Here is a 24222-nt window from a genome sequence, read left to right on the forward strand (position 1 = left end):
CCCCACCGGGAGTCTGGCACCCCTAGGCCTCAAGGAAGTTCACCTTGCCTCAACCATGGCCAGGGCTTTCTTGGCCTTGGCCCCAACCTGGTGGAACTCTTTGTCTGTGTCAACGCAAGTCCATTCGGATTTGTTATCCTTCCATCGGGCCTGCAAGGCAGAGATGTTCCGCCAGGCATTTGGTGGTTGAGGTGGGTGGGCCACCTAGAGGTATTATTGGCTTCCTGCCATGGGGGGGGGAGTATATACCCCCTCAGGTTCTGTTAACAGAAACTGGCCTCCCTGCTCTGCGGGCTATTTAGTCTGAGGTAGTAGAGCAAAATGTGCACAGCTGTTTTATTATTGGTGTGTTATTAATGTTTATATTGCTGCAAATTTTATTCTATTTATCGTATATTTTAAAATGCTGTGATCCACTCTGAGCCTGCTTGCAGGCAGAGCAGAATAGAAATCAAATCAAATCAATCAATAAATAAAACTTGGCCACTGAGGCATGGCTCCTCCCGATACAATTCACCATGGAGAAAGAAATTGAGGGAAAACTCCCATTTCTAGATACCTTGGTCATCCACAAAGCAAACTTTCAGTTTGGTCACAAGGTCTACAGGGAACCAACTCACACAGATCGGTACTTACGCAAAAACTCCAATCACCACCCTTGACAGAAAAGAGGCATAATGAAAACATTAGTAGACCGTGCAAGACGGATATGTGAACCGCACTTTCTCAACAAGGAAATTAACCATCTAAACCATGCACTTCAAGCACTCCAGAAATGAAATCAGAAGAGCGATTATACCAAGGATAAATCAAACAACTAAGGAAAAACAGTCTCCCATAGGAAAAGTGTTTTTGCCATATATCAAAGGAATCACTGATCAGATGGGAAAGCTTATGAAAAAGCACAACCTACAAACAGTATTCAGACCCACCAGAAAAATACAACAGATGCTACGATCAGCAAAAGACAGTAGAGACCCTCTCACCTCTGCAGGAGTATACCGTATACCCTGTAGCTGTGGACTGTCAGACTGTGGCTAAATAAGGCACTCACTACAGGGTTCCCTTTAGAAGCAAACACAAGTCCATTGTTTGGAAAAGGAAACTTTACTGCAGAAAAGGTCCATTATAGTCCACTGTCCTGAATAGGAGAATCAGGATGGTACATGATCATTGTTACCAATGAAGAGCAAGCATAAGATACAGAGTAACAATACCCATCTGGATCAGCCTCCCCCCACAGTTCTCAAAACAACATCTCTCAGTCCTGGGAAGCTGCTCTCCTTCAAGGCCAATGCTTGGTGGAACGGTGTTAGACAAAACAGTCTCCTCCGGTGGGAATGCTGCCTGGGAACTGGTGCACCTGGGAAGAAAACACTCAAACACTAGAAGCATTAGAAAATGGAGTCAGTACAGTTTAGATATACACTGGACCTGACATTCTGCCCCCCTTAAAACAGGTCCCCCCCTGGCTTATATGGGTAGCGAGTATGAAAAGCTTTGGTTAATCTAGGAGCATGAACATGTGCAGAGTTCACCCATTCATCGTAACCAGAATCAAAGTCCTTCCATCTAATGAGGTAAAAAAGCTGATTTCGTTTGAGTTTAGAGTCCAAGATTTGTTGTACCTCATAGTGTATTTGGTCGTCAATCAAAGTTGGAATGGGTGGAGCTTTGACGTGCCATTTGTTGTCGGTGGGAGCTCTCTTTAGAAGACTGACATGGAACGTATCATGCACATGGCGCAGGTTCTTGGGCAAAGTTACAGCAACAGTCACTTTATTTATTATCTTGCGCACAGGAAAAGGTCCTAGGAATTTCAGAGCGAGTTTGCGGCTGGTTTGAGCAAGTTTTAGATTTTTTGTGGAAATATACACATGATCTCCGGGTTGTAATTCCCATTCAGCCGCACGATGGCGGTCTGCGTATTTTTTGTAATCCAGTTTGGCTTTGTCAAGGTGCTTCTTAATAAGAGTCCATTGCTGCGCCGCCTCCCCCCACCACGAAGATACATCTGGCAATTTAGAGGAATGGAGGGGGGGGGCATCCAACGGGAAGGGATTGAAGTGAGTCCCGTAGACAATTTTGAAGGGGGCCTCCCCCGTTGAAGCGTGTACACTGTTGTTATATGAGAACTCGGCCAGAGGGAGAAGGTCCACCCAATTATCTTGTTGAAAATTAATGTAGCAACGAAGAAACTGTTCTAATATTTGGTTTGTTTTTTCGGATTGCCCGTCGGTTTGTGGGTGGTGGCTTGAACTGATGCCTTGTTCAATATTCAACATTTTCAACAGCTCCCGCCAGAAGTTGGCAACGAACTGTCCGCCGCGATCCGAAATCACCTTGGACGGAAAAGAATGTAATTTTACGATGTGTTTTAGAAACAAATCTGCTAGTTTTCGAGCGGAGGGTATGGCAGTACAGGGGATGAAATGAGCTTGTTTGGAGAACAGATCTACCACCACTAAAATGCAATTATGTCCTTTTGAGATAGGTAGATCAGTGATAAAGTCCATAGATATTATTTCCCAGGGTCTGTTTGGCGTTTCCAATGGTTGCAGGAGACCCGGAGGTTTCCCTTTTCTGGTTTTGGCGCTGAGGCAAATAGGACAGGAACTAACATATTGGGAAATGTCTTTGCGCATGCCCGGCCACCAGAATTGTCTTTGGATTAGGTGCAAAGTTTTCAGATACCCATAATGTCCAGCAGTGGGAGCATCATGACAGCGCTGCAAAACTTCCAGTCTGAGGCTGTCTGGCACATAAAACTTGCTCCCGGCTAACCAATCCCCTTGTGGGGTTTGGGTCAGTTTGCTTCGCGGAGCCCTATCCCCCTCCTTCTCCACCTCGGTTTGGAGTTTCGATTTCCACTCTTGGCTGGCCGGGAGGGGCTGCTTGGCATGGCTGCGAGTAGTCACCACGCCCCCAAGTTGCGTAGGCGAGAAGACAGTGTCGACAGTCTCCTCCCGTTTGCTCTTATGTTGGGGCATGCGCGATAGGGCGTCTGCCAAAAAGTTAGTTTTGCCCGGGAGATAATTTAGAGTGAAGTTGAATTTGGAAAAGAATTCCGCCCATCGCAATTGCTTGGCATTCAGTCTGCGTGGGCTTCGGAGGGCCTCCAGATTTTTATGATCCGTCCAGACCTCGAAAGGGTATCGCGCCCCCTCCAGCCAATGTCTCCAGTTAGTAAGGGCCGCTTTTACTGCAAAGGCCTCCTTCTCCCACACATTCCAATTCCTTTCCGCCTCCGAAAATTTTCTAGACAAGAAAGCACACGGCCGCAGCCTACCATCCTCCCCCTTCTGCAGTAAAACCCCCCCTATCGCCGTATCGCTGGCGTCAACCTGTACTATGAAAGGGGATTGTTCGTTGGGGTGGGAGAGGATGGGTTCTGTTACAAATTGCTTTTTTAGACAATCGAAGGCCGTTTGACAATCGGGGGTCCATTGCAGTTTGGCAGAGGGTTTTTTAGCTTGGTCCCCTTTATCTTTGGTTTTCAGCAAGTCCGTTAAAGGGAGCGTGATTTGGGCGAAATTTGCTATGAAGTCTCTATAGAAGTTGGCAAAACCCAGGAAGGATTGTAGTTCTTTACGGGTGGTGGGTTTCTGCCAGTCCTGGATCGCCTGTATTTTGGCTGGATCCATTTTCAGACCTTCTTGGGAGATACAATACCCGAGGTAAGTGAGTTCGGTTTTATGGAATTCACATTTGGACAGTTTGATGGGCAGCTTATTCTTCATCAGGGTGGCTAAAACTTTTCGTACCGTTTGAATATGTTCTTCCTCGGTGTCCGAGTAAATTAACACATCATCAAGGTACACTACCACCCCTTTGTACAGAAATTCGTGTAGAACTTCGTTTATCATGGACATGAATACGGACGGGGCTCCCGTCAAACCAAAGGGCATAACTAAGTATTCATATTGTCCGAGGGGCGTATTGAAAGCGGTTTTCCATTCATCCCCTGCCTTGATACGAACGTGGAAGTAAGCATCTTTTAGATCTAATTTCGTAAAGATCTTACCTTGGGCCACGACGTTGAGAAGGTCTCGGATGAGCGGTATAGGATAGGCGTTGTTGGTGGACACTGCATTCAAGCCTCGGAAATCTGTGCACAGTCGAAGTCCCCCATCCTTCTTTTTCACGAAGAGGACTGGAGCGGCGTGGGGGCTAGCGGCTGGGCGGATGAACCCTCGTTGGAGGTTGGTGTCGATGAATTTCCGGAGCTCTTCGCGTTCATGGAGACTCATGGGATAAAGTCGTCCTTTGGGCAGTGAGGCTCCGGGTAAAATTTCTACCGCACAGTCCGTTCGTCGGTGCGGGGGTAGAGTATCTGCTTCCTCTTCAGAGAAAGCATTTAGAAAAGGCCAGTACGGTTCGGGTATTTGGTTGACTTCTTCTTGGGTGAGAAGGGCCTTTTCTTTATGAGTTGGATCTTCGCCCCAGTTTTGATTCCAACGGTGATTTTTGCAGTTGGTATGACTGAAGGTAATACATCCTTGTGCCCAGTCTATGTAGGGATTGTGATCACATAGCCATTTGCTGCCTAGAATTAACGGGTACTTGGCAGTAGAGCTGATGACAAAGGACCTCTTTTCCCAATGTTGTCCCATGCCTGTGATCACTGGGATGGTTTCAGTTGTTACAGGATTCATGTTGGTACCATCCATTTGCTCAAAGATCACTGGATTTTGTAGATCCCGAGTTGGTAGGACTAGTCCATTGACTAGAGCAGGGGCAATGATGTCTCTTGAGCAGCCCGAGTCAATAAGAGCTTGCACTCGAATATGCATCTTTCTCTCTGGGTTGATTAAAGTTACTGGCATGAATAAGATGGACCCAGGCGGCCGGTTCCGTGCAGGGACGGGCTTAGGGCGGATCTGTCGTTTGGGTCCTTTCACGACAGATCCATTTCGTTTCCCGACTGGGGACTTTCTGGATTAGCTTCTGCGGATGGGGAAGCGGGATCGTATTCCATGACTTCTTCCGCTTCCAGCCCTCTCTCCGAGGCTGGCCTTTGGGAAGCGCCGCGGCCTCTGTTTGTTCGTGGTGCTGGAGTCGGGCGTTGGAGCGTAGGAAACGGAGCAAGGGTTGGACGCCGTAATTGGAGCGGAGGTCTTTGCACAGGCCGGTAAGGGCATTGTGCTGCAAAGTGACCAGCCTGTCCGCATTGCAAACACAGCCCTTGTTGCCATCTAGCATCTCTCGCTCCACGGGTGGCGTAGCTAGCTCCCCGTGTTCCCCTCTGTAAGGTCAATGATCTTCTTTGTCCCGTTTGTTGTTGTTGTTCAACCAAACGGACTTCCAGAATGCGATTTTCTACTTCGCAAACAAGTTGGATCCACCCTAACAACGTGGGGGGATTGTCTTGCATGAGAGCTCTGTCCAAAAGTTTCGGGTTAAGGCCTTGTTTGAACAGAATAATCTTGGTGGACTCCTCACACCTAGGGCACTTGGCTGCTAATTGCCGGAATTTTGTGACATAGTCTCTTGCTGACATGCTGCCTTGTTTGATGGCTTGCAATTCTGTTCGGGCCCGAGTTTCTTCTAAGGGGTCTTCATATTGCGCTCGGATAGCATCCACTAACCCCTGAAGAGTATCGAGTTCTGGGGCCCCGACATTGTATAGTCCTACATACCAGTCTGCTGCTTTGCCCTGTAAACGAGATCCAAGATGTTCGATTTGACTGGCCTCACTGCCGAAGAGGTGCCCCCACCGGTTGAAAAACTGTACCACTTGGACTAAGAAAAATCCCAATTTGGATGGATCCCCATCGAAGGTGGCTTCCAGCTTCACCCAGCCCATCGGGAGTTCCTGTCTCGGAGCAGGCGCTGGGTAAAAGTCCATCGGCAGTCTTAGTTGCGCCTGAGGCACAGGAGGAGGTAACTGGAGTCTCGGTCGGGGCAACGGTGCCGGCTGTACGGGTGGCGGTTGAACCGGCAGTGCCGGCTGGGGTTGGGCTGGTTGTGCGGGCGGAGGTTGCCGTGGTTGCTGTGTCGGGGTTGGTCTTGGTTGGGCCGGAGGCTGTAGTGGCAGGCGAGCAGGAGGCGGCAGTCTCGGTCTGGCCGGTAACACGGGAGGCGTTAGTGGCAGCTGTCGAGGTGGAGGAGGTTGGTGTGGTTGAGTGGAAATCGGCCGCTGAGGAGGGGGTTGAAGGTGTCGTAATGGTGCAGGCCGTCCCGGTTGGTTCGGGGGTGGTAAAACGGGCTGGTCCTGGGGCTGCTGCAACAGTATGAGCTGCGGTCGAGGTGAGAGGGGCCGCAGCGGCGAGGGTTGAACAGGTGGAAGGCCGCGCGGGCTTGCCCCTCCGGGCGTTGTTAATCTGGGAAGCAGCGGCTGGCCTCTTGGCGCTGTTAGACCGTCCCCCGTAGGTTGCCCGACGGCGACAATGTCTCGCGGTTGACGAGGGGCTCCCTCCTCGGATGGAGCCGCGTGTGCTCCCGCTTGGTCCGGCCGGACCGTTATAGGAGAAGTAAGAGGGGGTCTCCCCGGTGTATCACTGGGCTTTCCCTCCCCTTCCGTAGGCCTCTCAACGGGAGTCTCGTCTGGCGGCGCATCCCCTGCCTGGTTAGGAAGTTCGGTGGGGGTCTCTCCCGGTGGCTCAACCGGGTCTTCCTTGCTCGGTGGAATTTCCTGCTGTGCTGGAAGTTCCTTGGGTTGCTCTCCCGCTTCGCCCGGATGGGTGTCCCCTTCGCCGGTCGGTGACGGCCGCTGCTGGACATCCTCCATCGGATAGGAGATAACACTTTGAAGGGTAGCTATCTGTATCGCCATCTCTTCAGGGGACAGTCTTTCCCCTGCTCCCATTGCCGAAATTAAATGGATGGCATGAGCCAAACTTTCTTCCATATCCATCAGTTTAGCTTCTAACTGTTGCATTCGACTTGCCCCCGGTTGCTCGCTTATGGCAGCTTCATTCGTTGCACTCACCGGGGACAAGGGGCCCCAAGGAGGAGGGTCCCCTTGGACGACTCTCGATCTCGCAGCTAGGATTCCCTTGGCCATACCCGTCACGGCCGAGATGCTGGTATCCACCGCATAGGTGCGACCTTGTATCTGCTCCCAACTTTGTTCAGGGACCTCCGTTGCCTCTTTCCACGGAACAAGTTCGGAGTAATCCCAACTCAGGGCGCCGCGGCGAGACGTGTCCCCCTCCGCCTGCTCGGACGTCCTGTTCCAATATCGCCATGGTTGGCTGCTGTCTAGCTCCGGGACGGTTCCTAGGCTTCGGCGCCCTTCCATCGAAACTAGTGGATGGAGTCCACCTGCCCGACGCTCTCTGGTTTCTCGGGGTCTGGCTCCCCACTCCGACGGGGTGGGTACCGAAATCAAAGGGAGAGCGGTCGCTTTCGGCCTTGCCCCGAGGTCGGCTTCGGTCTCGTTCCGAGTACTGAGTTCGATGAGAGGCGGGGTGGAAGTGGAGGCTCCGGTTCCGTTCCCGGCTGCTCCCAGCTCCTGGGAGTCTTGGGCTTGCACGGGTTGCACAGGTTGATTGTCGGGAGACGCATACGGATCAAACAAAGGATCCCTGTCCGGGACAACCTTGGATTCCGCTGGGCCCGACTCAGACAGGATTGGTAACAAAATGTCAGACTGTGGCTAAATAAGGCACTCACTACAGGGTTCCCTTTAGAAGCAAACACAAGTCCATTGTTTGGAAAAGGAAACTTTACTGCAGAAAAGGTCCATTATAGTCCACTGTCCTGAATAGGAGAATCAGGATGGTACATGATCATTGTTACCAATGAAGAGCAAGCATAAGATACAGAGTAACAATACCCATCTGGATCAGCCTCCCCCCACAGTTCTCAAAACAACATCTCTCAGTCCTGGGAAGCTGCTCTCCTTCAAGGCCAATGCTTGGTGGAACGGTGTTAGACAAAACAGTCTCCTCCGGTGGGAATGCTGCCTGGGAACTGGTGCACCTGGGAAGAAAACACTCAAACACTAGAAGCATTAGAAAATGGAGTCAGTACAGTTTAGATATACACTGGACCTGACATGGACAAGTTTACATTGGGACCACACAGCGTAGCATCCATACAAGAATAAAAGAACATGAAAGACACTGCAGACTTGGCCATCCGGAAAAATCAGCAGTGGCTGAACATAGCCTAACTCAAACAGGACACAGTATCCTATTCCAGGACACTAAAATACTGGACAGCACTTCCAACTACCACGTCAGATTGCACAGGGAAGCCATTGAAATTCATAAGCATAAGCACAATTTCAACAGGAAAGAAGAGACTTTAAGAATGAATAGAGCATGGTTTCCAGTCCTGAAAAACACCAGGCTAACACAATACTCTACATCTTACAATAGCCCAGCAGATAAGATTAGCATATCAAGCACCAATCCATATGCAAAAGAACCTCCTCAGGATACAGTGAAGCATTAGCATTCCATTAGCATTCCACACTCTGGGAAACTCTTACAGGATGACGCAACCCAAACCCACCTTCCTGAGTAGATATAAATTACCTGCTAACATCTTTTCCACAGTTTGACATTGAGAGATCTCTGTCTTTCAGAGCTACATCTCTGAAGATGCCAGTCAGAGCTGCTGGCGAAACATCAGGAATTACAATGCCAAGACCACAGCGATACAGCCCGGAAAATCCACAACGATCATCATTCTCTGGCTGTGAAAGCCTTCAACAATACTAACTTTGATGGACCAACAATCTAATAAGGCAACTTCAACAGGGGTAGACCTGGTCTCTTGATGCCAGTTCTACTGCCCATTGAATATAATGGGCACAGAATGGCCTCTAGATTGCAGGCCCCAGGTCTGCTTCCTCTATTTTCAGTAGAGTCCAGCACCCATTGAAAACTGTGCTGAAATAACCCAAAATAATCCCAACATTTTGGGACATGAATTTCAGTAATCCCGAATCCCGATACGTTGGGAATTCCTTGTTTCATTCCAGGGCATTTTCGATCTGAAATGAAACGGAATTTCAGGTACTGTTGTGGATTGGAAATATCCTAATGCATGCCCATAATCTGCAATATGGCTCTGTGGTGCTGTCCCAATTACATTAGAGGTCTGTGGAGCCACGACAGTCCATGTGAAAAAAGCATTATTCCACATCATCTTTTGATCATCAGAAGAGTCCAGGCAGGGTGCTCTATTTTTATCTCCCAAATTCTCCTCCTTTTTTTTTAACTGGAAAGTTTGATGCTCAACTATTACATTGCCTAGCTATTTTCCTGGTGGGTCTTCTGCAATTCTTTGTCTATGGGCCAAGCTACAAGTGACGAATGACACTTGAACTGCAAGTGAACAGACTCACGTGTATTCCTCCCTGTTCACTTGCGCTCCACTTGTACTCCACTCGATCACGTAGTGACGAATGACAGTTGAACGGCAAGTGAACAGACTCACATGTATTCCTCCCTGTTCACTTGCGCTCCACTTGTACTCCACTCGATCACGTAGTGACAAATGACACTTGAACAGCAAGTGAACAGACGCACGTGTATTCCTCCGTTCACTTGCGCTCCACTTGCTCTCCACTGATCGAGTGGAGCGCAAGTGGAGCGCAAGTGAACAGGGAGGAATACACATGAGTCTGTTCACTTGCCGTTCAAGTGTCATTCATCACTTGTAGCTTGGCTCTATGAGCCCTGTGTTTGTTAAAATGTTGATCTTGCTTGCATTTTTTTCATCTGGGTACCCATTTGACCCTTGACATCTAACTACATGCAGGACTGTTTTCCAGACTTCAATCCCAAACAACATTTTGGTCTTTCTAATCATGGAAGCATTAGCTATACAAAAGAATGATCTGAAGTTGAATGTACTTTAATGCTAAGTGTGGAAAATGCAGGAGGCACACTGGATCTAAGCTCTCCACTTAAAAGGCTGTCCTTATATGTCATGTTGGAGTGCACTTCCTTGTGTGTAATTTGACCTTCAGTATCAACCATGGCTCCAGTCCAAAGTTAAGCTCCCTCCCCTTACTGCCTGTGTCATGACAAGCTTCTTTCATCCGAGGCTATTCTAGTGAAACAGATCCACAAGATCAAATCCATGCATGGTGCAGAATCTGAAATCAAGCCATGGTGCTGGGGAAAAGGGTTCCGTTCCTCCCTCACATCATTTCTCCAAGCCGAGGGCCTTCTTTAGACCCCAGAGCCTTGCTACAAGTGACATCTTACACGCGAACAGCGCTTGATCATTTTTGCAAGTCTTTCTGGGAATTGAAGTCCCTCTCCCCCACCCCTTTTCCTTCTGTTCCTTCCCCTCTCTGTTAGAACGGCTGCCTGAAGAGACGGAGAAAGCCTGCTTTTGCAAATCGCTCCTCCAGTCACAAGCCTGCTCTCAATGATCTTTGGGGGTGGGCAGCTGTGACTTTCTCAGCCTTCTCCAGAGCATCTCCCCCCCAGCAAGACGATTAGCAAAGTAGCAGCTGCCTGCCCCCAAAGATCACTGAGAGCAGGCTTGCGACTGGAGGAGCGATTTGCAAAAGCAGGCTTTCTCTGACTTTTAAGGCAGTGATTCTAACAGAGAGGGGAAGGACACTAGGACTTCACCGACATGTCAGCTTTCTCCAGAGCATCCCCCACCCCCCAGCAAGACGATTTGCAAAAACTGCTGTCATAGGCTTTCTCCGTCTCTTCAGGCAGCCATTCTAACAGAGAGGGGAAGAAACAGAAGGAAAAGGGGTGGGGGAGAGGGACTTCAATTCCCAGAAAGACTTGCGAAAATGATCAAGTGCTGTTCGCGTGTAAGATGTCACTTGTAGCGAGGCTCCCAGTTAGCAGAAGAAGATTGGTCTCGTTCCTGGCTTTCTTTCTTAGTGATACTAAAAGCAGCCTAGGAAGGTGGGGGATCCTTTTCAATCAGGGAAACAGCTCGAGGGAAGAATTAGTCACTTTTCCTCGGCACCACAGCCCTGATTCATATTGATTTTTAAGACCAAAAAAATCAGAAGACAAATCATTCATGAAACCAGCATTGTGTTGTAGTTCAGTCCATAAGGGCTGATCTATAAGCTGTGCAGGAGTTCGAGCGCATTTCATTTTTTTAAAAAAACCCGGAAGTCAGGGGAGGCCCTGATTCACAAGGGGCAATGTTTTATTTTATCCCACAAACCATTTCTCCAACTGCAAATGGCTCACTGGAACTTATATTTACCTCCTTCTGGGAAACGTACAGGCATCTTTGTGGCAACCTGTACATTCCCCCATATATCAGCTCTGGTAGGGGTGGGGGACTTCAGATCAGAAATCCAGGTGATATTGTGTTTTTTTAATGATTACAAACATGATCACAATGGTTGTCGAGCCAATGAAAAAGTGCTGACTCGGGGAGGGAAGCAGCCTCCAAACCCTTCTCAGTATTCAAGAGTCATTTGTTGTTTAGGTACATCCTGGTTATGAGGCCAGCTAGAAGACTGACAGCTTCTTGCATTGTATTTAATAGGAACGAAGGCCCAAATGTGCATTCCTTCCCAGTTTTGCTTCAGGGTATTGGGAACAATTCCTGCTGCTGCTGCTGATTGTGAAGTGTATGATATACATTGTCTTGAATTTGCAGTCACGTTATATTTTGAACGTTAGGTTTGAGCATTTATTAATTTTCAGCGTATTCTTCCCCCACCTATAATTACATGTGAGAGGTATTGCATTGTCTGTTACAGGGCTTTTGTTTAGAGTGCTAATTCATCAGAATAGACTAGTTATTGCAATTGATTGCTTCATGTAGAAGGGATAATCAAGAACAAGGTGAGGATTCTAGTCACAATAGGGGGGCAGTGCTGAACTGATGAGTTGGTGCTGCACACCTTATTAATTATATGATTCCAGTTACTGAGTGCCAGCCACAAATCCTGCTACACTGATACAACCATTAGGGGTGTACGTAATGGGGGGGGGAACTGAAAATACCCACAAAAATCACTGGTTCGGCTCATCGAAGCGACTTCGGGAACAGTGGAACAAATTCAGGAAATGAAGCTGTAATGATGCCCCCACCCCATGAAAAGTTTGTGTGCTTCATTTTGGTTTTTACCTTGCAGAGGCCACACAGGCAGGCCAGGCAGTGGCGGATCATCTGGCGGCATGTTGTTTTCTTTGACAGCAAGCCTGTTTGCAGTCATCAATGATGCAACCAGTTGGATTTAAAGGGGACAAAATTGAGTCCTTAATGTTAACTCAGTTGGTGAGAAGGGTATGTGCGTGGCATGCATGAGTGCATTTTTTCTTCAGCATTTCCATTGGTATTGAGTGGCTTGTAGGGATCAAATTGCAAAAGGTTTGCTTTGTGCTGGGGATGGGAGGAGCAGATGGCACGGTGCCATTGGCACGAGTGTCACCATCACCATCCCTTTCTGTTTGTTTTTATGCACAATGCAAGTAAAGGCCAACAACATCCTTGCAGGCATGCACATGTGGGGCTGAGGAGGGAAGGGTCTCCTTTAGCCTTTGAGTCCCCAGCTGCTGCAAAGGCTCATGTTATGCAGATTAGGGTAAAAATTGGAAAGAAAAAGCAATCATTAAAAGAGAGCTGCACTGAGGAGGTCCCAAGCATGTGGAGCTGGTTCATGCCCATTCCGTGGCCTTCTGCTGCTGCTGTCCTTCTCATGTGCCATCGTGCCTGGTCCACCACTGTGACTAAAGAAGTCCTCCAAAGATAGCGGGTCAAGGTGCACCAGGAGGAATTTCATCTTGCCCAGAAAGCCTCCTGGCCTTTGAGTCTATTCTGATTAAAACTGTTAACCTAGCATTAAATAATAAGGGAGCAGCAGTTGTGTGCCTTGCACACTCACACATGTGCACCCCCCCCAAATCTTTCCAGATCAATATTCCATATGGAAAGACTAATCTGGTCAGATTTTTTATTTTCTGGCACACCAATGGGACTCTCTCATCTTGCCTTCTTGTGATTTCTCCTTTTTCCATTTCATTCAAAACTCGGTTAACAGTTTTAATTAGAAATGGAGCCTGGCAGCCAGCAACCATCCAGTCTCCCACTTTTACTAGGGAAAAATAGGAGGGAAAATGGGCTGTCCTGTCTCCCCTTCCCATGAAGGAAAAATCAACATCTAGCCCTCCCTTTCTGTGCACTTTTATGCATAGTGCAAGGACAGGCTGGCAGCTGGCAGGTTTAAACAGGGAGTCCTGGGCTGCTGCAAAGCAGACCATGGTGAGGATTTGCCCCTTATTTTGGAAACCAAACTACAAAGTACAGGGAAACATGGCATGACAGCAGGACTCAAAGGTAATAACTTATTGGCTTTGTCAATAAAGCAAGATTTTTTTTTAATTTTGCTATGCTGTGCCAGTTGGCAATGGAGTGCTCTCCTGCTTGCGCGCCATGCCAGTGCACTGTGCTGGCACCGCTTATACAGTAAGTTTCCTCCCATCGCGTGCACCTGCCAACGCTCACCTTCTTTGGGGTCCATTGTTGTGTGAGTTTGCATGCTTGTGGAGAAACTCAGTGGATTGATGTGTTTTTGGATGATGTGGTTTTTGGTTAAGTGCAAAGAGAGCCGTGTTTCCCCCAACCTGCCCTCCCATGAAAAGAACAGTGGGTGCATGTGTGTGCATTGCACAGCTGCCCAACACTCACCTTGATACACTCCTTCCCCAAGCATTCCTCAGAGTCCATAAACACGGAACACCGTTGTTGTATGCTCTCAAACTCAATGGGTCCATGTTTTAGAGGGAGGACTATGTTCTGTGCAATTTTGGTGTTGTCGAATGCAAAAACAGCTCCCCCAGAGCCTCTTTCCCTGCCCACCCCTGAAAAGAACAGCATATATTTGCATATGTACTGTCAATGCACATGGAATGGGATGAAATCAAATCTGCCCCAGCCAGAACAAAACAATAATGGAGCAGAATTATTCTGGAACCTCTGGAACTGAAACTGAAATGGAAATTTTCTCAATGCACTCCTTTAATGACCATATTTCCTTCTAGCATCAGTTTTGTCTTGAGAGCTGGCATGGTGCCGTGCTTAAAATGTTAGAGGAGGATCTGGAAGACCCAAGTTTGAATCTCCACTCCGCCATGGAAGCTGACGTCAGCCAGTTACTCTCTCTGCCTAACCTACTTTGCATGGTTTTTATTGTGAAAATAAAACAGAGGAGGCTGCAGGCTTTTGTTGCAGGATGCTTTGAGTTTCCGTTGGGAAGAAAAGGAGTGTATAAATAGCTAAAGTAAATAAAATTAAAATATGACCTACTTCATGACTGTCGGATGTCTGCAGAGGCAGCTGTGACTGGTCTGAAGCATCTATGTTCAAGAGTACTGCTGCAACTCTTACATGGACTCTGTGAAATAATATTCTTCTGCTGGTTTCAAACACCCCAATAAAAATCTTTAAGCAGGGACTGATCTATTTGTTTAAAACGCTTTTACTCCACCTTGCTCCTTCAAAAAAGGAACCAAGGGTAAAACTATGGTTTTAAACTGAAACAAAAATATACTTTTGAAATAATGCTACACCATAACATAAACAATACACTTCATACAAACATTAAAAGAATAGTTGCCAGTACATCCCCAGACCCAGAAACATCAGAGATACTTGCCATCTCACTGGAGTACAGAGGTTGGGCCTGGGTCTTCATCTTATATCCTGTGTAACAGTCAGAGGCCAATTGTAGGTTCTCTTCCATTCTTGCGCACATGGTGCCCTGATTGGATCATGACTACTAGCCTGGGAAATCCAGGTCATAGTGTGCTGGAAGTCATGTCTCTTGCTCAGGCCTTTAGGACCACCAGCAGAGAAGAAGGAAGGCAACAACCAGGGCTCATTTCAAGGGGGAACGTGCAGGAACGCAGTTCCGGCAGTTCCCCAAAGAGGTCACATGTAAGGTGGCCCACCCACCTGACTCTTGGCCATTTGGGGCACATTTCAAACTGGATTGGGGCCAAAATGGCCTGGATCGGACCTCTGATGGGTGGTGAATTACTCTCCCACTCAGCAGCAGCCCAATCCCGACTATTCTGGGCCCCTTTTTGCCATTTTGGGCCCAATTTCAGCCCTGGGTGGCCAGGATTGGGTCCCAAACAGCCAGGATATGTGATGTCAAGGGGTGTGGCATATGCAAATCAGTTATGCCAATGACACACTTCCGGTGCTGGCAAGGGCGTGGCATATGATAATGAGTTATGCTAATGAGTTATGCTAATAAATTCCTCCAGCTCTTTTTCTATGAAATGACCCCTGGCAACAACCATAGAGTCAGTTAGATAGATAGGCTGCTATCAGTCTCCTTCCTGCCAGGAGAACTTCCTTCCTTCCCTTCTCTCCCCCTCCTCTCTCTTCTTCCCTGCATGCACCAGGAGAGGCAGCATGGTGTCTCCTCCTGAGAGAGATGGACTACTTTCAATCTAAAGCCATCCTAGCTAGTTAGATCAGTTATTCGTTCTATCTCTCCACTAATCTTATGTAAATATATTTCTTTAGATAAATAAACAGTTGATGGCTCTCCAACTTGGATGAGAGCTTTCTGCGTGCAGTTTGTTAGTTAACATGCCTTAACTAAAACCCAGAATAGTGCCTACCCCAGACCATGTCAGATCAGGAAAAAAATGCAGGAACATTAACGAGGAACAAAATACTAAAATGTTTATCAAAGTTGTCATGGTATAATCTATCCATCACAGTTCATCATAATCATCATAACCTTTTATTGGCATATAAAAGAAGAAAAAACGAGACAAGATAAGTACAAGATTAATATCCAAGGGTAATACAAAAAATCAAAACTGGCCAAGAACCACAGTAATATAGGCAATACAATACGAAAAAGATATACAGTAAAATCTAAATTTTAAAAGCTCCTGCCCTAGTCTTGCATACATATGAAAGAAATTCAGCAACAGAGGCAGTAATTTTGGGGGACTTATCAGATAGCAAAAGAAACATTTCATTATCAATCGTGGATTTTGAAGCAATCAGGAAAAGACTGATCGAGTGATGGTGCATAGAAGAATAATGAGGACAACGAAGAAGGATATGCTCGACCGAATCAGGTTCATTGTAAGAACAGGAGCGAATTCTTTCGTTATAAGGGATACCGTTATATCTACCAATTAGGACAGCTGAGGGAAAGAGATTGAGCCTGGCTAACATAAAAGCTCTACGTTGAGAAGCAAGTACCAGATTAGAGAAATACTGGGCCATAGAGTCATATTTAAAGGTCAGGGCGAAATAACATGGAGAGCAAACGCCAAGGCAGCCAGCATTGATTACTTGGGCTTCAATGTCCCAGATTCGCTTTTGAACTGCCTGAAAAAGAGCTGCTTCTCCAGAGTTGGCCCAAGAATCCAAACCAATACCCAGGGATTTAATTTTAAATGCTACACATTGTGACCATTTGGAAATATAAGGGTCTGCAGGGAGCAATAAGACTATTGGGAGGGGAACTAAAGTAGCTATGAAGCCAATATTTTATAACAGTAATCCATGCTTGCGATTCAATGAGACAAGTACTCAACTTGGCACAAATAATAATATTCGATTTAAATACTGCCTTTCGGGACAACTTAATACCCACTCAGAGCGGTTTACAAAGTATGCCATTATTATCCCCACAACAAAACACCCTGTGAGGTGGGTGGGGCGGAGAGAGCTCCAGAGAGGCCCGTGACTAGCCCAAGGTCACCCAACTGGCTTCAAATGGAGGAGTAGGGAATCAAACCTGGCTCTGTAAAATAGGTTACAGAGTTGGGTAAACCAAGGATCTTGTGAAAGAATATATTATTGATATGTTCTACCTTGTTAAAATTCTGAATCTACAAAGGGATCCCATATAACAGGCGAGAGATGACCGTAGCCTGAAAAATTTGAAGCGCTGCCATCACAATTTTATCCTTCCCTTTTTCCAAATTGCTCAGAGTGATGGATGCCGTCCTCCTCTCTTCCATTTGATCCTCACAACAACCCTGTGGAGTCGGTTTGGCTGTTTTTAACGGTTCCTGGAAGGAGAATCATGAAAAAGGGCTATATCCTGCCTTTGTCCAGAGGAGCTGTCTTCAAACTAGGGAACTTTCCTCCAATTTACTGATAGAAACTGACAGAGCCTTCAGGGAGGCGACGATGAAATGAACAAACCCTCTGAGGAGTGATCTCCACCAGCTCTATCTTTTAAAACTATGCTTCCTGGTTAACGTTGCATCTCCCTACACTTGACATATATGGGCCAAGGTTTGGCTGTTTTTAATGGTTCCTGTTGCTGGTGATTTTGTTTTTCAGCTAGCTCTTTTGCTTTGAATTATTACCATTTTCAGAAATATATTTTAACGTTAGTAGGTGCCCCTAGTTTTCTGGTTGATTGATGAGCAATAAATGCCTAAAATAAATGTTATGTATCATTAATCTGGCTGGCACAAGACTTTAATTTGCTTTGAAATCATCAAGAAAAGGAACACTGGGAATTCAGACCTTATCAAGGGGGGGGGATGGTTTTACAAGTGTTTAGTGAGGATCAAATGGAACCTCAGCATATGCTTGTGTTAATTGATTATCCTTATAAGGAGCTTAAAATCAATGCCAGGAACAGCATTCTTTTATATTCCTGTTCACCTGGGGATTTGTGGCAGACAAGACACCCATTAAAATGGTTATTAAGTGCCTGGATATTTAAAAGGGGGGCTTCATTAGAGCTGTTTTCACTTAAATTGGACTGGCATCACACAGTCCATCCCCCCCCCCCATTTCCTCCTTTAGAAAATTTAGAAAAGATAATTTAGAAAAGATGTAGGCTGGGAAACCCTGGTGTGTATCAAACTGGAATATTATTAATCATCAGGGGAGCTTAGAGCATGAAGAAAAATCTATAGGAGTCAAGCATAAAAATATGAAGCTATAATAATTTCAGGTGGCTGCAATGAATTATGGTTCAGAGAAGTGAAAAAATATTACAATAGACTGTAAAATCAATAGTTATGCTCAGGCTGGATTAAATCTTCAGTCAAGCTTTTCACTACCTAGTTCCTTTGCTAACAATCATTTTAGGAGAATGACATCTAGAGTGCATAGTGGTTAGAGTGTTAAACTAGGATCTTGGAGACCCAGGTTTGAATCCTGTTCTGCCATGGAAACTCATTGGGTTGTAACGGGCTATCTTATCCGTGCCTTAACAAAGATCCTACTATCTGAAAAGAAAGATTTATCTTTTACTCTTGGACAGCTTTCAGCAATTAGTAAGGCCTGTCAAACAGAACTGTTCTTTGAACCAATTCTGCTTATCAGTACACTATTTATATAGGATCCTTTGCTTTGCCCCTTCTCATCAAAGTACACAGATGCCTTTCTAGAGTTTATTTATGTTCTTTATTGAAATTACACCCGTTTCTTAACAAAGCAAGTTATCAAAATATATGTGGTTATTAATATAACTCCTACAAAAACAGAACACAGAAAGGCAATAAGTATTAGGTTTCCTAACATTTCCTAATTTAAGTTTAAAACCATCAACGTTTCTATGAAATGCATTACAATGCAAAGATAAATTTCTCACCTAGATTCTCATGAGATTTCTTCCAATCAGAACTCTAACATACTATCAGAATTTGCATGTTTTATAGATTATCTTATGCAAATATGTAAGATCTTTTCATGTGATAGCATAAACAAACTATGATTGGTTTGATGCTTTATTAAATATTCATAATTTCTATTGTATAACCTTCTAATTAGCCAAAAATTACATTATATTCAACTTGCAAAATAAAACTATAAATCTGTGAGAAATGATAGAAAGAGTTAAGTTGGTAGATCACTATTGGTCTATTCTCTGATAGAAGAACATTACTCTAGATAGAATCCACTATTTTTTATGAGCTGTCAAAGATGAAAGCACCTGTTCTGGTTACCTAACATTCTGGAAAAAAACACAGACAGTTCATGTAAAGTTGAGAAGTTCACCCAGAATACTAGTGTATTGCTTTACACTGCTTAGCATTGCTTACTGCAATATGCTTTTAATCTACATTATTGCAACAGGGTGATATTTGGCCAGTCACATTCTCTCAATCTAACTTACCTCAAAGCATTCTTTTCAAGATAAAATGGAGGAGAAGCAGGGCTTTTTTTCTTGAGGGAACACGGTGGAACGGAGTTCTGGCACCTCTTCAAAATGGTCACATGGCTGGTGGCCCCGCCCCGTGATCTCCAGACAGAGGGGAGTTGAGATTGCCCTCTGCACTGCTGGAGCAGTGCAGGAGCAGTGCTGGAGCAGTGCAGAGGGCAATCTCAACTCCCCTCTGTCTGGAGATCAGGGGGCGGGGCCACCGGCCATGTGACCATTTTCGCCAAGGGCGATTTAAACTTTTAAAAACTCCCCCCTTGTTCCAGCTGACCCAAAGTTATGTCATTGTGCGGTCCTGAGTTCCACCACTGAGTTCCACCACCTCCTTTCCCAGAAAAAAAGCCCTGAGGAGAAGAGAATTATATAAGCCACTTTGAGTCCCCCACTAGGGAGAAAGGGGGAGTCTAAATGAATTTAAAAATTGCATGAGCTGCTAAAAGCAAAAGCTTGAATGTAGTGCTGGTATGATTACACATATAAATCACTAAGCTAGCCTAGATTTTCCCCCAAGCAATATCACCAGGGACTAAAGAGGCACTTCCAGAGTTGTAGCTTCACACAGTCTACAACAGCAGTACTCATTTTTTTTTCAGTTACAAGATCCAACTTTAAGTTGCCACTTTTAATTGCTTGGCTAGACATGTCTCTTTCCTCTTGCTGGGAGAGAATATTGGCAGGTACAGTCTGTCATGCAAAGCTGTCCTGTTTCAATGCAACGGTTACAAATAATGGAGCTTTGTCTTTGCACGCACACACATACCCATTCTGTCTCTTTCTTTTCACTGTGGGATGGTTTGGGGATAACAGCAAACTGTCATTTACAACATGAATGAACCTAGCCCTCTCCAAGTACAGAAATATGAAGCCATGACAATTTCAGTGGTGCTGGTGGTAGAAAGTGCCATCAGTGCATAGCTGACTTACGGTGACCCCTGCTGGGGCTTTCAAGGTAAGAGACTAAAAAAGGTGGTTTGCCATGGCCTGCCTATGCAACTCTAGTCTTCTTTGGAAGTCTCCCATCCAATTTCTAACCAAGGCACTTCTAAATAGATTTACACCATTCCAAACCCAATGACTTCAATGGATTTGGAAGCGAGTAACTCTGCTTAAGACTGCAGAGTTACCAGCACCAGTTTTAATCTAATACCTGCCATCATACTAAAGATAGTCTTCATCATTTGACTTCAACAACGTTGGATATTTATTCATTTTGTTATTTATGTTTCATTATTTCACCTTGCCTTTCCACCGATAAGAGGCCCTCAAGACAGCTTAGGATGATGTCTCACCACCTATGAAAGAAATCCCCACGGTACATTTGACATTTCCATCTATTAAATCTGCCAGTATGAAAGATCTTATTTAATCTTTCTGGAGCCATAGACCATCCATACAGCCATTTACAATGTGCGTCAAGAAAATGGATATTGTCTAGCAAAAGTACAAAATTTACTCCAATTCTTATCGGAAATAATTTCCAGTTTTGCATTCCATAAATGTTCATTGGATCTCTCTTACTCTTCTGTTCTAAAATTAATTCATGGCATCTCACATATCACGCCAGTTTTTACAGGATGATGGATTTCTTAAATATTCTCCAACCTTGTAAATCTAATGTCATATATGAGATTATTTAAACTGGGGACATGGCTTCCTTCCCACCATGACCTCCTCCTGTGTAATGGATCCCTCAGGGATCAACACATTGTTGAACGGATTAAAAATGGGTTGGATCCCAACTATGGGTTTGACCAGAAGTGTTGAGTCTTTAGGCTTTTTTTATTATTATTTTTGAGAACATTGAGAGGGTGCCACCACAAAATGGCTGCCATGGGGTCGGGGCCAATCACAGTATATTGGGAGGTTCCAAGCATGTTCCTAAGACGGAAGTAACTGTTTCCGAATGGCTGCCTCCTAGACTCTTCTGAAGTACCTCCTGCCCCAATGAAGAAGAGAAAAACCAGGGCTGACACTTTGCTTTGGGGAAGAAGCAAGGGGGTACCAGAAAGGGCACTGTAGTGTCCATGTATACCACAGCGGGGAGGGTTTGATAGCTAAATATTTCTTTTGTGGGCGATTGGCATTATTTTCCATCCAATTCCAAGATTTTGGACAATTTCCCTAATATATAAACAAAGTCCCCAAACTGGGCTAATAATAAAATTAAAATCTATCAAAATTTTTGGTCACTTGAGCTGGTTTATTACCTCCTGGAAGGTAATTGGCACATTTCATTTTTCATTAACCTCTGTAGAAATTTAAGGAGAATGCAAAGTGACTGAGGGGGGAAGATATATTTCCTACCTGGGGGCCTCTGTTTAATATAGCTGCCTACAACAGCATGAGAGAAGAAACCCTCTTTTTTTATTTCTTCTCTCTTTTTCAGTCAGACCACCTGTTGAGTTAATATATGAAAGTAAAAGACTTTTCTCTTTTGGGGGCTAATTAGAATGTCAGAATTTTATCTAGTCTTGCTCCTTTTTCAAACATTTCAATAGCTTAGGAACGCACCTTTTAGGAACACCGCTAAGCAGAAAGGAAAAGCTTTTAATAGAGAAATATCTGAAGTACTTCTTGGGCTTCTTGTTCTGTTTGAACAAAAGAGCTGAAAATTGAATATTCATCTGTGAACAGAAGTTGCATCCTTCACACAGCTTTGCCGTTCCTGTTTGCACTATTACAATGTGACTACAGCCTATTGTAGAGATAAATATGATCTTTCCACCGCCTACTAGCTAAGATTGGAATAAATCCTCAGTTGTTAAAATAAGAAAAACTGATTTCCATAGGGAAATAAAGTGGGAAAACCATGAATATGAGATGTAAACGTTCAGTAATCTGTTTTTAAAATCCAAATCCATACACTAGAGCCACCATTCTGCATGGCTTTTGCATGTGCAGGACCTACAATTCTCAGCATAACCATTTTGGATGGTCCTTCCTTTTTCACTAGGACAGAAGTTGGGTGGATCCATCCCAAAATGTGGGTATTATCCACAAGAAGTTCAATAAAGTCCCATTGATTTATGTTAGTATTGCATAGTGGCTAGAGTAAAGTTGTTTACAGTCACGCTGGTCTAAAAGGAAAACCCAAAACCTCCATGTAACACCATTAGAACCAACCCAATGACACATTACAGTGTGATTTGTTATTACTTTGGTCCAAATAAAAGATATTGCATGGATCGTGTAGTAGTTAGAGTGTCAGACTAGAATGGTGACAGAGGGGTGGGAGGGGGGAGAGGAAGACCTGGATTCATACATGACTCTGCTAGGGAGTTTATGAGTGAACCTGTGCCAAATCCTCTCTCTCAGCCTAATCTACCCTGCAGGGTTTTATCAAGGGAGGGAGAAATCAGTGCTGCCCTGAGCTCCTTAGAAGAAAGGTGGTATTACAAAGTATGCTAAATAAATAAGTAGACCACTGGGATAATGGTTTGCACATTTCTCCTGCTGAAATACTGAAAAGCACTGCTAGATCTTGCTTTGGACAGCTCCAAAACATGATAAAAGCTGCACTATTGCTTCCCAAATAATGTATTTCAGCATCATTGTTAGTAAAGTTTGGGAAGGAGTATAGTAAGAAGATGGAAAATTCATAAAGGGATTAGGAAAAACGGAGTGGCCCAGAATAGAAACTGTAGATATCCAGGGTAAAACCCAAAGTATCATTGATTATATTTTTCCAGGCATTTCCCAATGAAAAATGTGCAGGATGGCTTACACTAGTTAAAACAAGTGAACTGTTAAAATACAGTCATTACATTTTTTTAAAAATGTAAAAATATAAACTCGAGAAGCAGTTCAAGGGGGTGGGGACATGGTGGGGTAAGGCATCATATCTGCCATAAAGTCACTTATGGGAAAACTGAGAAGTGATGTCATGTAGCTGTAGGAATCACCAGAAACTCTATGGCTTTAAAAAACCATAGAGTTTTTAGTGATTCCTGGAGTTACATGATGTCACTTCTGGGTTTTTCCTGGAAGTGATGTTATATTGCATGCAACACCAGCTTTCTGTTTTCAATTCTCCCCTCACCACTCAGTGGTGGCGAGCAACAAGGGTTCCTGGCAGGAGGTCTGGCAATCCTAGTTCAACACCCAGGATGGAAAGAAGTCTTTTTCAATCTGGCTGCAAACATTTTGTAAGGTGATCTTTAATTTTTCATTTCAAATCAAAGAATCATGGGAAGAAAGGGTAAAGAATCCACCCAGTGACTCTTCCTTGTTATTTAAAGTAGTCATATGGTGCTGCTAATTTGCTTCTGAAAAACAATAAGTGATTCTGATCACAGACTTACAGTGTTACATCTTGGTTGATCCCTAGCTTCATCAATACTAGAGGAGCATCTGAAATACAGAGCTCGCTCCAAAGTTCCCATTACCCTGGACGTTCTAGTCCCAAATTTCTTGTTTCCAAATTGGAACAGATTTATTAGGACTCCTCTAATGTTATTTTTTTTCATATCCAAATATTGCATAAAACATTGTGAATGTGCAGTTTGGAACAGCTCTCAGTTCCATCAATTCATTTTCACCCTCTTCCCCCCCCCATCACCGAAATGTATATATATTGATTAAACATCAAGCAAGCTTGTTATGATTCTTTGTGTGTGTTGTTTCACTGATATGCAGGAACACATGTGTTCATCAGTAAAACACTGCACAAAAATAACCCTGAAGCAACCATATGTGCAAATACATCAAAGTTGTCTTTGTGCAGCATGTTATCAATGCTCAAGTGTGCATCAATAACATACAGGATTAAGGATTCAGACAAGTGAAGGAATGGAAATCTGTGACAAACAGAAATTAATCCTTCTCCAGGATTAATTTCAATTCTCCTAGTTAAACTGGATTCTCCTACTTAAACTGGAATTAAGGAATTCAGGCAGAGCAAACTTCTGGAACAATGAAGGACAGTCGCTGGAGAACTGCACCTCCCTCCTCATACCTTTTCCAATACAATGGAGACAGTTTGCACCTTTGGCTGCCAGTCATCAACGGCACAGGAATGAAATGTTAAGAAACTAACGCATGCATGTCTGAGCCAGGCCTTGTCATGCAAAGAATGAGATGCCAGTGAAATCCTTCACACTGCTTCTAATTTGAGTCACAAAAGCAAAACATATATTTATGCTTCCCGGGCCTTTTTCATTCTA

This window comes from Eublepharis macularius, chromosome 16, assembly GCF_028583425.1.
Source record: "Eublepharis macularius isolate TG4126 chromosome 16, MPM_Emac_v1.0, whole genome shotgun sequence".
In the NCBI taxonomy this organism is placed as follows: domain Eukaryota; kingdom Metazoa; phylum Chordata; class Lepidosauria; order Squamata; family Eublepharidae; genus Eublepharis; species Eublepharis macularius.